This window comes from Malania oleifera, chromosome 2, assembly GCF_029873635.1.
Source record: "Malania oleifera isolate guangnan ecotype guangnan chromosome 2, ASM2987363v1, whole genome shotgun sequence".
NCBI lineage: Eukaryota > Viridiplantae > Streptophyta > Magnoliopsida > Santalales > Ximeniaceae > Malania > Malania oleifera.
Window position 1 is genome coordinate 78,305,548 of NC_080418.1, and position 13,304 is coordinate 78,318,851.

At 33.2% G+C, this 13,304-nt stretch overlaps 1 long non-coding RNA gene across 3 annotated transcripts; it reads left to right on the plus strand.

The window, feature by feature from the left end:
* Window positions 1–2,353: 2,353 nt before the first annotated feature.
* Window positions 2,354–8,203, plus strand: LOC131149071 (uncharacterized). 3 transcript variants are annotated; one of them, XR_009135124.1, is made up of 4 exons: window positions 2,472–2,722; window positions 3,007–3,082; window positions 3,175–3,226; window positions 7,650–8,203. It is a non-coding gene; the product is annotated as an uncharacterized LOC131149071 (long non-coding RNA). The 3 variants fall into 3 exon arrangements; XR_009135125.1 differs by lacking the exons at window positions 3,007–3,082; window positions 3,175–3,226 and having other exon boundaries at window positions 2,354–2,722; XR_009135126.1 differs by lacking the exons at window positions 3,007–3,082; window positions 3,175–3,226 and having other exon boundaries at window positions 2,426–2,727.
* The last annotated feature ends 5,101 nt before the right edge of the window (window positions 8,204–13,304 follow it).

The following is a 13,304-nucleotide window of genomic DNA, read 5'->3' on the forward strand; positions in this document are numbered from 1 at the left end:
TCCTTTGAGAACAAGCAGTACACATGAAATTAGACGATAAAAAAAATCTTTTGGCTCTTTAGTGGATGGCCATGTGGATTTTCAATAATTCTTCGCATCGTTACATCTCTAGGATGTCCAAGATGTTCAAGCCAAAGTGTAAATAACTTTGGATCATTGCACTTCTGGTGTAAGATATTATATAATTTTACTGCTTTAATCTTTGTATAATAAAAATTAAATAATAAAGTTGACAGTTTTTCTAGAATTTGTTTCGTTCCAGAAACAATAGAAGTAATATAAAGAAATTATTTACTACCTTCATTTGTAGTTTCAATATGATATCATTGATTATCTCGTTTCTGGGGGGTCACCCCTCTTCTGGGAGTTATTCCTCTTATGGGGGATTGTAACCTTACGTCTCGATGCCATTGATTATTTCAATCATGGCCACAACCATGCCTACAACCATACCTTTGTCCTTGTCCTCGACCACGAAATGTGTTCATATTCACTTCAAGGAATAGGGTCGAACCAGTTGGTCGAGTTTGGTAATATTCTATCAAAAGTTCGTTATTTAGCTCATCAAAAAGACATTATATGAATTCAGAATTTTTACTAAATTTCCCATCCTTATATTGCTGTTGCATGAGCATATTAGTGGGATGACAAGTAGTAAAAGTCTTTTCAAATATGTTTTCGTTAGTAATATTTTCATCACATAATTTTAGTTTCGAGCTAATTTTATGTAGAATTAAATTATATTTATTGATTGTTTTAAAATCTTGTAACTTTAGATGCAACCATTCATATCGAGTTTTTGGTAAAATTTGATGGTCAAATATATTCTTTAAAAATTTTCTGTAGGATAAGTGAGTCTTTGATAGTGAGGTATTTAGTCTTTAATTCTTCCTCTAATTAGAGAGATAACAATTATGAGAGAGATGAATTATTAATTAGATGGGATGCAGAGTATAAAATAAAAGAGGCAAGTACATTTGAGCCCATGCATGATTATAGGTATGTTAATATATAATATTTTCTTAATAAGTTGTCCTCTCCATGTACCTTCCTCACACCATCAAACATACATGCGTAAGGAAGATCATGACTTTTATGCAATCCTACAAGAATGCAGTATTTCCATCTAAAATAATATTTCCCAACTTCATTACATTTAGATGAATTTCAATATCAATAATCTATGATATATAATTATTGCCTTTGATGTAAGTGAACACATTTAATTTTACGTATGTTTGACATGTAAATAAAGTAATAATAATAATAAGACAATTTGTAAAAACAGAATGTAAAAGTTGAAATAAAACTGCGACTATAATATAATATTATTTTCACCATGCCAGGATTACTTAAATATGTTTCTTTAGGAACATTATTTTGTTTCTCTCAATTTATACTCCTTAGGAGTATGATCCTAATTTATAATATTAAATTGGGTAATAATTTAACACATTTTCCAGAGATTAAATATACTCTCTCATCAGGAGGACAAACATTTCACTTCTTCAACAAGTCGATTTTAACATCTTTTGGAAAAGTTAAAAATATACTCTTTTCAGGACGTAAATGTTTAATATTTCTTCTAAAGATTAAATATATAGACAAAAAATTTAAATATATAGCATCTCTTCTGAATATTAGATATATAACCTCTTCAAGAGGACCATCTCTTCGAAATATTTTATATATATATATATCCTCTTCAGAACGACTATCTTATTATCTCTTCTGCAGATTGATACTCTTAAAAAAAAAAAACATATTCTCTTATAGAGAATATTATATTCTTGTGGCGTAAAACATACAAGAAATGAATAAATTAAATAAGAATTAAGGAAATAACTTAGATGGTTAGAGTCTTGTGCTGATAAAGTATTATAAAATGATGCAGAAATTAATAATAAAATAAATAGAGATGAGCAGAAAAATAAATGAAGACGAGACTGAATTTATATGGTTCAGCTATGCCTACTTCACAGGTGGATGGAATCAAAACTTCACCATCACAGGAAGAATTATAATATGATATGAAACCGACCTTATATAAGATATTTCTATCTTCTTTTTTTCCCTTCTTCACTTTATCACTCATCTTTTCTTATCCTCATTATATGTCTATTTACATGTAAACATCAAATGCGTGTGTTTCAAATGAGAAAAGGAAAGTACCTTTTTATAGGGTAATATGAATAGCTAAATATTTATTAGGGAAAAAATTTAAGGGGTAAAAGATGGGGTGATATACACTTTATTAATACAAACGGAGATACACATGAGAGGTACCCATATTTCATAACATTTGCTTTGTTATTATAATATTATATTTGGATTAGGTTGAGACGGATGATTTGCGCCTTTTAACTCGTCGATTTGTATGGAGTAGAATCTCCAAACCCGAATGTTATGGTAACTATGACCCAGCTTGGATTGGATGGATCTGGTAGTGGGATGGGAGTCGTGGGACACAGGATCCTGACAAAAAGCCGTGAAACACGCGCCAGTGACATTACAAATTCCAGACCCGATTAAATGTATAGTTGGTCTAGGGTTTTAGATTTTTCCGTTCCTTGGGTTTGGTCTAGGGCTGCCATTCGAGTTTCGGTTTCTACTGCAACAGGGGGACCTCGGTGGAGCAGGAACCAGACAGTTAAAGGGAGAAGAAAATGAGGAGGAGAAGGAGGTTACGGTGACCATGATGATGGCCCAGAGCTAAAACTACGTACGGTACAATCTATCACCCCCATTTTGGGTTTTTTTTTTAAGTGTTTTTCTTCTGTGGATCTTCACCCGGTGCGTAGAGTGTTGTCCGTGGTACGTGTTTGCATCTGTGGTTGTATGCCTCTGATCCTTTAGTTAGTGTAAATTTGCATATTCATGTATTTTGATTTGCTCGATTCCTTGATCTATTTTGTAGTATGAATGCCTAGTGTCAGTGGACTGTGTTGTAATTTTGCTAGTGCATATACTGATGTGCGAGTTTGGATCTACTAATGAGTTTTGCAGTGTTTGTTTTAGGTGAGCATGAACAAGTGCTCGGTTCCTCTCTTCTCCTTTTCGAGCTCTCACCCCTTTTCGCTGTGTACTTCCTTGACCTTTCTCTCTCCTTCTGTGACTAGATTTCTGCTGTTGCCCCTTTTTTATTTGTTTTTATTTTAATTTTTTAAATTACAGGGAAATCACTCTCTTCATTGATAGAAAAATGCTGGAATCAAGTTTATTGAAGGTAGCTAGCCCAAATGCGTTTTATTCTTGTGAAATCCGTCATTAACATCCCCATTGCTTGTTTTTCCATTTCCTGATATGATATCCCTTTTCGTTTATTATGCATTTCTCTTGCTTTAACGGCAGTTTTCCTTCTTCTTCTTCTTCTTCTTTTCTCCTTTTCTTTTTTCTGTTTGTTTTCTTTTCCCCATTGTGTTGGCACAATGGTGTTGAAGGTAGCTTGTCTGAGCTGGGAGCTGAGGGGAGCTAGGGACATAACTTTTTGCCACTTAGCCCCTGTTTTGAATTTTCTAGTATATTTTTATTTTATATATTTTCTGCTTAATATTGTCAATAGACTCTTCATTGGACTTGTTTATTCTTTCTGATTATTTATTTTTCTTTTCTTTTTCTTTCTATTATGTAAATATACCTCACCCTTATAGTGAAAAAGAAATGATGCTATTCAGATAAAGCTGCTCCTCTTTCTTTTTCTTATTTTTGGTTAATTTATTAATTTTATTAAAACAATAAACTAAGAAACTGGTTCTTAATTTAATCAAAACAATAAATTGGGGGATGGCCAAGGTCATCCTCCTTGATCCCATTTCAAATTGTTTTATAATAAGGTGAAGGAAAAGATTGAATTCCTCAAGTGAACGGCTAATAAATAAATGAAAGTGATGAAAAAAGAGAACGGATAAAAATATGCAAATAAATTACATATAGTTTTAAAAATACATGAATTTTAAAAAAAAAATAACTACTAGAATTAAAAAATCAAACATAATTTATGAACTACTTGTTCCAATGTATTAAGAATGCTAATTTGAAGTCATCTAGTCATCCATGCCAAGAGACAGACCATTACAAAGTTCAAATTATTTCGTGGTCTGAGATGCAACCTGCAATTGTTTTGTTAAGGTTGGAATGGACTATGATTAGGACATTTCTTCATTGAAATATTTGGTTAAATTTTCTAACCAAATTCAAGCTAAAATTCACACCTCAAAATGTGTAAAGCTTTGAATAAAAAGTGCCAAAGACAAGTTTTTTCATAGAAATGTGTTGGTCTGATTGTACAATGCCAGTGTTTTAAAAGGCTCAATCGAGGCTGACCTCAAGGCATGGCATGCTTAAAACGCCTTAAGGTTCAATCTAAAATACCAAATTCCAAAAAGGGTAATGCATTACATGCTGAGGCTTATGCATTTTTACAAAAAGCACCTCTTTTGCGCCTTTTTAGTTGAGGCTTACGCATTTTGGGTGTGTGATTCTCAACTTAGAATTGGTTAGAAAATTTTAACTATATGTTTGTACAAAAGGAATGTCATAATATGAGTTTATTTTTAAAAATCTTGAACCTCAACCTTTCCAAAATAAAGGGACTTGTGTCTTACGTCATGAAAATAGTTTAAACTTTGTAATGGTATAGCTATCTCTTGTCATGATTTATGTCATGTATTTAAGTTAGCAATTTTTGAATGGCCAACAAGTATTTTGCGAAGTACATCTAGTTTTTATTTTTTACATTATATCCACGATTTTCTTAATTTTTAATTTATTTTAAATTTATATAATTCATTTAACAAATTTTTATCTCAAAATACTAATTTTCAAAAGGCTTACGCCTTAAGGCTTACACCTTGCCTTTTGAGAGTTAAAACACCTCACCTAACGCCTTCGCCTTTTAAAACATTGCACAATGCATTTGCCTTTTGGGGATTTGATATTTTAGACTGCCTCAAGGCATTTTGGGCATGCCTCAGTCTTGAGGCTAGCCTTGGTTTAGCCCTATGAAACGTTAGTTTTGATTTTTATTTGAGCCTGTTCTTCCCAATGTTTGTAAGGACACAGTATGTTTTCAGACTTGAGTTAATATTTTAGTTAATTTTAACCATGTTAATCTATGACTGTAAGTACACAAATTTTAAGTGCACTTTGAAGAGAGGACCATGAAGAAATACCGAGGCAGATCCTATGTACAATAATTGCCCAGCTTACTGCTGCTGGCAGTTTTCTGCTGTTGGATATGATGTTTTCCTTACTCATCTGAATGTCTTCCTCTTAGGTGCATTAACTATATCCCTTAGTCATAGCTGTAAAACTCATGGGGCTGATTTAACTTGCAACTTGGCCAGCTATTTCCATATTGTTAAACCTGGAACAAAATCATGATATGTATGACTTGTTATGATAAGACTTAATTCATTAAATAGTATTTAAATTCGAGTCTTCAAGCCCTATTTCGTATATAGTTCACTTTGTAGTAACTTTGATGTCTTTCAAGTCTATGTATAACCTGGCATATCTGGATTTCTTTTATGAGTTTTAACTTGAAAATGGCTGAATTATTGGTCTTGTCTTTGTGTTAGCCTGTTGACTTCTGAAATATCTTATGGTACTTGACTCTTGGTTCTTTCATGAAAAAAAAAAATGGTCCCTTCTGGCATTATTGGACATGTGCTCAAAATAAGGTTTTTCTGGTTGGTGGCTGATGTAAATGCAGCCGAGTCCTTGTGTATGAATCCAGATATGTTATTTTGAACCTTTTTGCATTTTATTAAAAATATAGCTAACCTCAGGGGGGCAGCAGCCCAATGGTAGTGAGAGCTAGGATAAGTGCCTTGAGAAGTGTAGGTGTAGGTCCTTGGTTTGAATTCTGCTGGGTGCAAATGACTCTTTGGGACACAGCAGGGGAGGTGTTACCCACTTTACCCAATGCCATGGATTGGGTTGCTACGGTGCTCGACTTAATGGGCTAACTTACAGCTGTACCCTCTCCATTATATATAAAAATGAAATTATTGCTAGTCAAGGATAGAGAAGAAGGTGATGAATTATGGCAGGTACTTCTGACGGTTTGCATATCTAGATTTTCTCCTGGTGCAGCCAACTGTTGCTGTGCTGAGCTTCTAGTACTTGACTGAATGATCATGCAACGTACCGCTGACTGATTCTTCTCCATTTGCAATATTACCAATTTAAATAATAACAAATATTCTAATCCACATGGGCACCTCAATGGTTGTGCCTGTGCCTGTGCTTAGGAAGAATTTATCACTGGTTTAAGCCCATATTATGTGGTTAGGTTCTAGTAGTATGGGCTTCAGCTTGGGGCATATGGGTTCCATTTACCAGTCAGTTTCCTCGTCATCCTTGGGGGAAAAGAACAAAAAATAAAAAATGAAAGCATGCAACAGAGACATTCTTTTTCCTTGAAAAATGAAAGCATGCAACAGATGCATTCTTTTTCCTTTTTTCAAGCCTTTCTTTTCTATAAAAATCTAGTTAATTTTTCCTTTTGATGTGTTTGGATTAATTTTTTTGAGATTATTTTTTTTCAGTATGCACTTTTCCTTTTTAGTTCCAAAGGCGCAATTGAGCAATTTCTTAGTCATCTCTGATTTTGATCCTGTTCGCTTTCCACCTAAACATTTTGAACTAAGTTACTAGTATACCAACATGGTTGGGCTATTATATCTGCAATTCTGGAAGCACCCGAGGAGATCCATAAGACATTTACACTTGGAAAAAACACTCACACCAACTGAAAATCTTGTACGCTAAATTATGGTTCAAAGAATTATTTTTGTGAAAATTTGGCTTCTCTTGTGTGTATTCTTACGCTGTGTTTGGGAGCATGAAATTTTGACCCTTTGATTTGGATATTAGGTGGATTTGGACAATGTTCAATATAATTTCGTATTACATTTTGTCCAAATCTTCACAAATCCAAATCCAATCTTCCAAACATAGGGTTGTGGTGTTTCTTTTGATCTAGCAGGCAACTATAAAACAGAGCATGTAATCTTGTGTCTAGAAGTTATAACCATGACAATGTAAATTATGTTATGGATAAAGGCTAGGAGATTGAAAACATCTGTGAATAAAATGAAGAACAGGCCTTATATTTGCTTTCCTTTTTGGTTAGAACAGAAGATAGAAAGATAGGAAGAATGGATCTCTATACAATATAGTTAATATTAGCCTTTATAATACAATGCTAATAATTTATAACAAATATGAGAAAGCAAACTACATCTGGTTGTGCTTAGTTACCTGATTTTCGGGTGCTCAGGAAATCAATCTGGTGTATTGCGTTGTGTTACTTGAAAGTTGAAACTTTTTGAAGGCATACCAAATTCTGGAGCTGCTTTAGTCCTTTGATGACGAAGCAGAAATGTATGTGCTCAAGATGTGGAGGCTGCCCCTCTCTGCAACTGAAAACCTAGTAATGCATGGCTGTTCCTTTTCCAATGATTTCTCTTATTATGTTTTTCTTGGCATTGCTTCCATTGCTAGTCCTTGTTATTGTAGGGAACATAAGATTCTAGCAATCTTTTGCATTGTTATCTGCATTTTTAATGAACATGCTGAGTTGATATACTAGCTTCTGCGGTAGGTGCTTGATTTGAAATGGTTGCTTTTATGCGTCTTTGCAGTGAAGGGATGGGCATGAGAGGTTCATGGTAGATTTGTCTCCACTCAAGCCAGACCTCAAAGACACCTGCAAGGGCGATTGATGGCTGTTCCTCTGAAATGGGAGGGTGCCAAAATTTCCACAATCTTCTAAAAGAGTTGTGGGGCACACTATCCCTGGGAAAGCCATATTGGAAGGTCATTTCCAAGAAAACTGCCGTTCTTTGTGGGAGGGAGGCAGCCCACAAGGAGAGGAGTTGGTTTGGTCAACTGGTGGTGCATGTGCAGTTCTTCAGATGAAACCCCCAAAATCTTATGTGAAGATTTGCTACAGATCAGCTGCTATCGCCTGGGTGGTGGCTGATTCTGTTCTGCGCGGTTTCTGTGCTAGAACCAATGCGCCTTCCATGGTTTTAGAACTAATGATATTTGGATGATGACCCTCTCTTTGGGATTTGCAGGACAATGTATGGAATGGAAAGAGTTTTCCAAGGAATTGGATTATGTCAAGCTAAACAAATCATTGTAAAAGTATCCAATTTGTCAGTGATATAAAATGTGGCATCATAGTTGTAAAGCTTGCCTAAACAAATTATTAGTTGGTCATCATGATATTTGCCCATTGTTTTGTTAAAATATATCGTTACTATAAAGTCGTTTCCAAAAAAATAGAAAAAGAAAACGTATCTGTTTTGAAAGGTGTGGGCGTTTTAAGATTTGTTTTAGTTTTGACACGAGGCAAACATGCTGCCGCCATTCAAATTATAAAGTTCCCTATAGGCACATGCAAGGACATTATAGAACTTCATTTTTACATTTTCCTTACTTTCCAATTCTTCCAAAACATCCGCCAAAGTTTGAATTTCTTTTTCAGTTGGGAGATTTTTTCTAAAAATTATAGAAACTGATTGATAGTGTGGATAATGCTTATCCTTAAAAACTCTCTTAAACTCTCATGGATTTTTTTTAAAAGATAAACTGAAGGATTAGTTTCATCAATAAACATAAATAAAGTACAATCCAAATAAAATAAGAACAACACTTGTTATATAAATTCCTTTAAATACTCCTCCCAAATTGACTTCTCTACGAAAACACATTGCTTGACATCATCCCATCTAAAGCCATTAGTGTTTGGCCTATGAAACGTCATATACAATGTTGATTGTTGTTTTAAGGTTTTCATGCTAGATTTAATATGGGGATCAACCCTCAAACTTGAATCTTCCAAGACCATTCCTGAAAACCAATTGAAGATGAGTAAGAATGCAATATGTTTAAAGAAGTGCAATCAAAAAGTGCATAATTTAAATGTGTTTTATTTTTAGTACTATTTAAAGATGTTTTATTTTTCCAAAGTTAGCTCTGCATTAATGTTGGCGCAAACTACTAAATGACATAATAGTGTTGCTATGACCCTTTGCCTAATTGCATTTGGCAATAGAAAATGACCATGTACCCAATACGTTTGTGTGTGTGTGTGTGAGAGAGAGAGAGAGAGAGAGCAAAAATAAGATTATCTAAAATTTTACCAAGTACAAAGCAAAAGAAAATACCTGAGGTACCTGAAGCAATTTCTCCTAAGTCACATGTTTCAGGATTCTCTTCAAAAGCCCTATATTCTCTCTCCAAGAATAGCACCAAATAGATATTGTAGATTTCTTTGGTATTGGTTCTGTAATGTAAACCTCTATAAGCTCCAGAAGGTCCTCACACATAATGTATTGTTGGAAAAATGAATCTAAGAATAGGATGCAAAAAATAAAATCGAAGAAACTTATCGATTGAGGTGTGTAGCATTGCCCTTCGGGAAAATTTCCCCTCCAATACAATATAGAAGGCTCATTGGCATCTACTTCTAGGATGCAACCTTTTCGGAAGACAAAAATAACATAACTTGGTTAACCCAGATAGATATATTGCAACAATGACCACAAGAAAGAAACCACCAACTAGACTAATAATAAAACAAATTTTAGATAGAAGAATTTGCAAGGAGGAAGAAAGCTCTAAAAATTACGTTCTTATAAATCTCCACCTTTTATTATAACAAGATAACAAATGGTTAACAACAGTTATAAAGTGGTCCAAAACTTTCACATAAACAATCATAACTGTTTTTGTTGGTAACGGTTACAAAACTATCACATAAACAATCATAACCGTTTTTATAACGATTAATATAATTGAATAAATTCTTGAAGTAAATAACTATTAGAGGGGAGAAACAATAAAGAGCTTTGAAAATAACATTTTTACACAAAATACCAACAATCCCCCTCTATTTCAAAAGACTAAAGAATATTTGGGTTAACAATTAGAATGTAACATTTTCTATCTAGTGCTTTTTGGGCTGTGAACCAAATCTATGAAGATAAGTTGTGACCCACAAAAGTATGGAATAACATTAAGTTTTGATCAACCATTAAGTTTCTAACATTAAGTTTCTTAGCTATTCAACGCGCATTGGCATGAATAGGTCATGCGCCTAGCACATTGCGGTTTTACAGTATCCTTACCATAGGAATGAACATTTATAAATTCAATGATTGTGTATACTAGGTCTATTGGTGATTTGTTATTATCCATATAAACCTATTTCATGGGGTTGTTGTCGACCCAAGGCTCGAGTGGCCCATTTTGGTTGTCAACATGTTTGGTGACCATTTAAAAATATCAAGTAAAGACAACCAAATTATTAGTTCTTTAACTTACCAATTTATTTTAGAAAATAGAGTTGTTAGTCGATTTTAGTTTGAAAAGGTAAAATAAAGTAAAAACCTTTTGAAAAGAGATTAGGTTCGGGAACACCATTATGAATAGGGATGGTAGTCTTTTAAACTTATTTTAAATGAAATTTAAAGACTTAACATCCTGTAACATTCATTCCAAGAATGGTCACCATACTTGCCTTGTGTATGTGTGTGTATGCGCACATGTGTCTCCATTTCGAAAGTCATTTTCCAAATAAAAGTCACTTAAAAAGAAAAAAAAAAAATACCAAGTTGCAACAATGACTTGTTGACCGTGTGCAGAAATCGGTCACCTATTTGTTGCAACTTTGTCCTCTTTATTTATTTTGCGTAAAACTTTTAGACCTTAAACCTATTTTGGAAAAACTTTTATAGAATCTATGCAAAAGAATTAACCTTATGAAAACTCTATTATTTTATGCTTGTCGATGCCCATTTTGACCGGTTATGTTTTCCTTGCTTAAACTTTTTTACTTTATGTCTGTTAATTCCTATTTTGACTAGGTCTTGTTTGCCTTTCTTAACGTGCATAAGGTAGGTTTCAAACCTTTTTTTTTTTTTTTTTTGTATATTTCGCAACTCTAATTGCAATCTGGGAGCCCTTTTAGGGCGTTTATTTGTTGATTTAAGCATTTATTTGAGTTAGGCTAGCCTATTTTGGTGTAGTTTAGCCTCTTTGGTACTTCCAAGCATCTTGAGGGGTAAGGAAGTAGCTTTTCTTACTCCCAAGGGTACTCTAGGGATTAAAATTTCTTTTAAGCCCTAGTCCCTTGTTTATAAATAGGAGACTAAAGTGAGGGCAAAACACACATTTTTTTATGGGAGAGCGGAGAACATTAATGCTTGAAAGGGCTTAAGGGGAAGTAATTAAATTTTTGCACGCTCATTGGGAGAGGAGAAAAGAAGGTTATGGAGTTCCCAAAAAAAGGCTACACTTGCTTGTAAGGATTGATTTTCTTCCATTGTGGGCTCCTATCAAACTTTTAACATGATCCCTAGCTCAAAGTATTAAATCTCATTTTTTCATGTTTTCTTTCAAGTGTATTTTCAAATTTTTGGTAATCTAAAATCATGTTTTAATATATTGTATGGCGATGCCTTGGTGAAAAGTAAGGTGAAGTCCTAAGAGGGGGGTGAATTGGGTTTTTAAAATTTATTTGCTTATTTTGTATTTAAAAATTCCTTAGTTGAATTTTAATCTCAACAATATATACTTTCAGCAATTTACTAATGACCACAATACTATTGATAATCAATTAAATTTAACCAATATTCAATCTCAAGCTCAAATCTTTGATATTTACATTCAGTTCATTAAATTCCAAAAATTAGATTAGGATAGTTTAAAAATAAAACTCAGATTTCAAATTTAAAAACTTAGATTTTTATTCATTTACTCCAATCAATATAATTTTTAGATATTTTATTTTTGAAAACTTTTAATTTTAAAAAACCTTGCAGCTGTTTTAATATTCAAAATTAGGACTTTGATGAATTTGTCAAACCAACCAACTAATTAATGTATGTTGAATTTAACTATGCTTCAAAATCAAGATTCCAGCACTCCCAAAAGTTTAGTAAGATATAAACATCATACATACATTTAATATCTTTGCAGAAATTTAAAGAGAATTAGGGAGAAAAGCTTAGAATCAGATTTTTTACAAGTTTCAGCTTGCAGCCTACGTCCTTGCCCCAAGCAACCACTGTGAGGATTCCAACTTTTTTATTAGGCCAAGTTACAACTCTCTCCTTCTCAAGTGGAGATCACTCTCTAACAAGAATACCCCTTCTCGTTAGCCAACGATTCAACAACCCTGAATCATAAAAATCAACAAGAAAAATAAACTTTGTTGTTGTACAATGAACACTCTCAATTAGAGCAGATTTGTACAAGTTAAAAACACAATATACTTCAGAAAATAAACAATATAAAGAGATGAAGCTCAAAGTAATTATCACTGGGGTTCTTTCTTAGATGGTAAAACTCAGTTAGAGCATAAGAACCGTAAGCTTTAATTCAGCAGGTACTAGGTAATAGCTTTCAGCAAAGTATTTAGTAAGTACTCTTTGAAAGTATGAGAATTTGATCAATAGCTACTTGTTGGTAATTGTTGGTGTAATTAATCTTTAGGTTTAACATGTATTTATAGATAGAAAAAGTAATATTTTGTATTCCCAAATTTCTTGTAGTGTTTCCCAAATTTTCACAAAGTTTGGAGACCAAACAATTAGTTTTGGAAACTTTTTCTTGCTGTTTTAAATTTAAAAAGTTGAAGGTCAGTCGACTATGATTCACAAGGTCAATCACCCGATCCTTTATAATTCAGTGAAATTTCAAACATATAATGGAGTCGGTCGCCTGATGCTATTTGTTTGCTCAATTTATTCAGCATAAAAATACCAGTCAACTGATCAAACATGGTCAATCGCTTGAAGTTACGATATTCCAAAAACTTCAATTTTTAATACTTTGAAGGTGTCAGTCAACTGATCCATTTAATTAGGTCAGTCGCTTGAACTTGCAATGTTTCAAAAAACTTTGTTTTTCAACACTTTAAACCTTTGATTTTGTAAAACTTAAATGAGACTTATTTAAAAAATATTTTTTGAGATTTTCAAAAACATGTCTCTAAGTCCATAAGAATTCCTAAGAGTTTCAATCATTTATATTGAAATTTAATGAAGTACTTACATGAGACTTCTTAAGATTCTAACTTTTTATAACACTAAGTCTTCATACTTTTGCTTCCATTCTTTGAGTCTATCTTGACTTCTTTTTTCAAAAGACTTTAAGCTTCATTTGACTTTTATCTTTGAGTCCAAGCTTTTAATGAACTTCATCAAACACTTGAGATCTTGAACCTTTTATTAAAATCACTTGTGTCGCGATGTCTCGGACTTAGCCAGAAAACCACTTTGGTA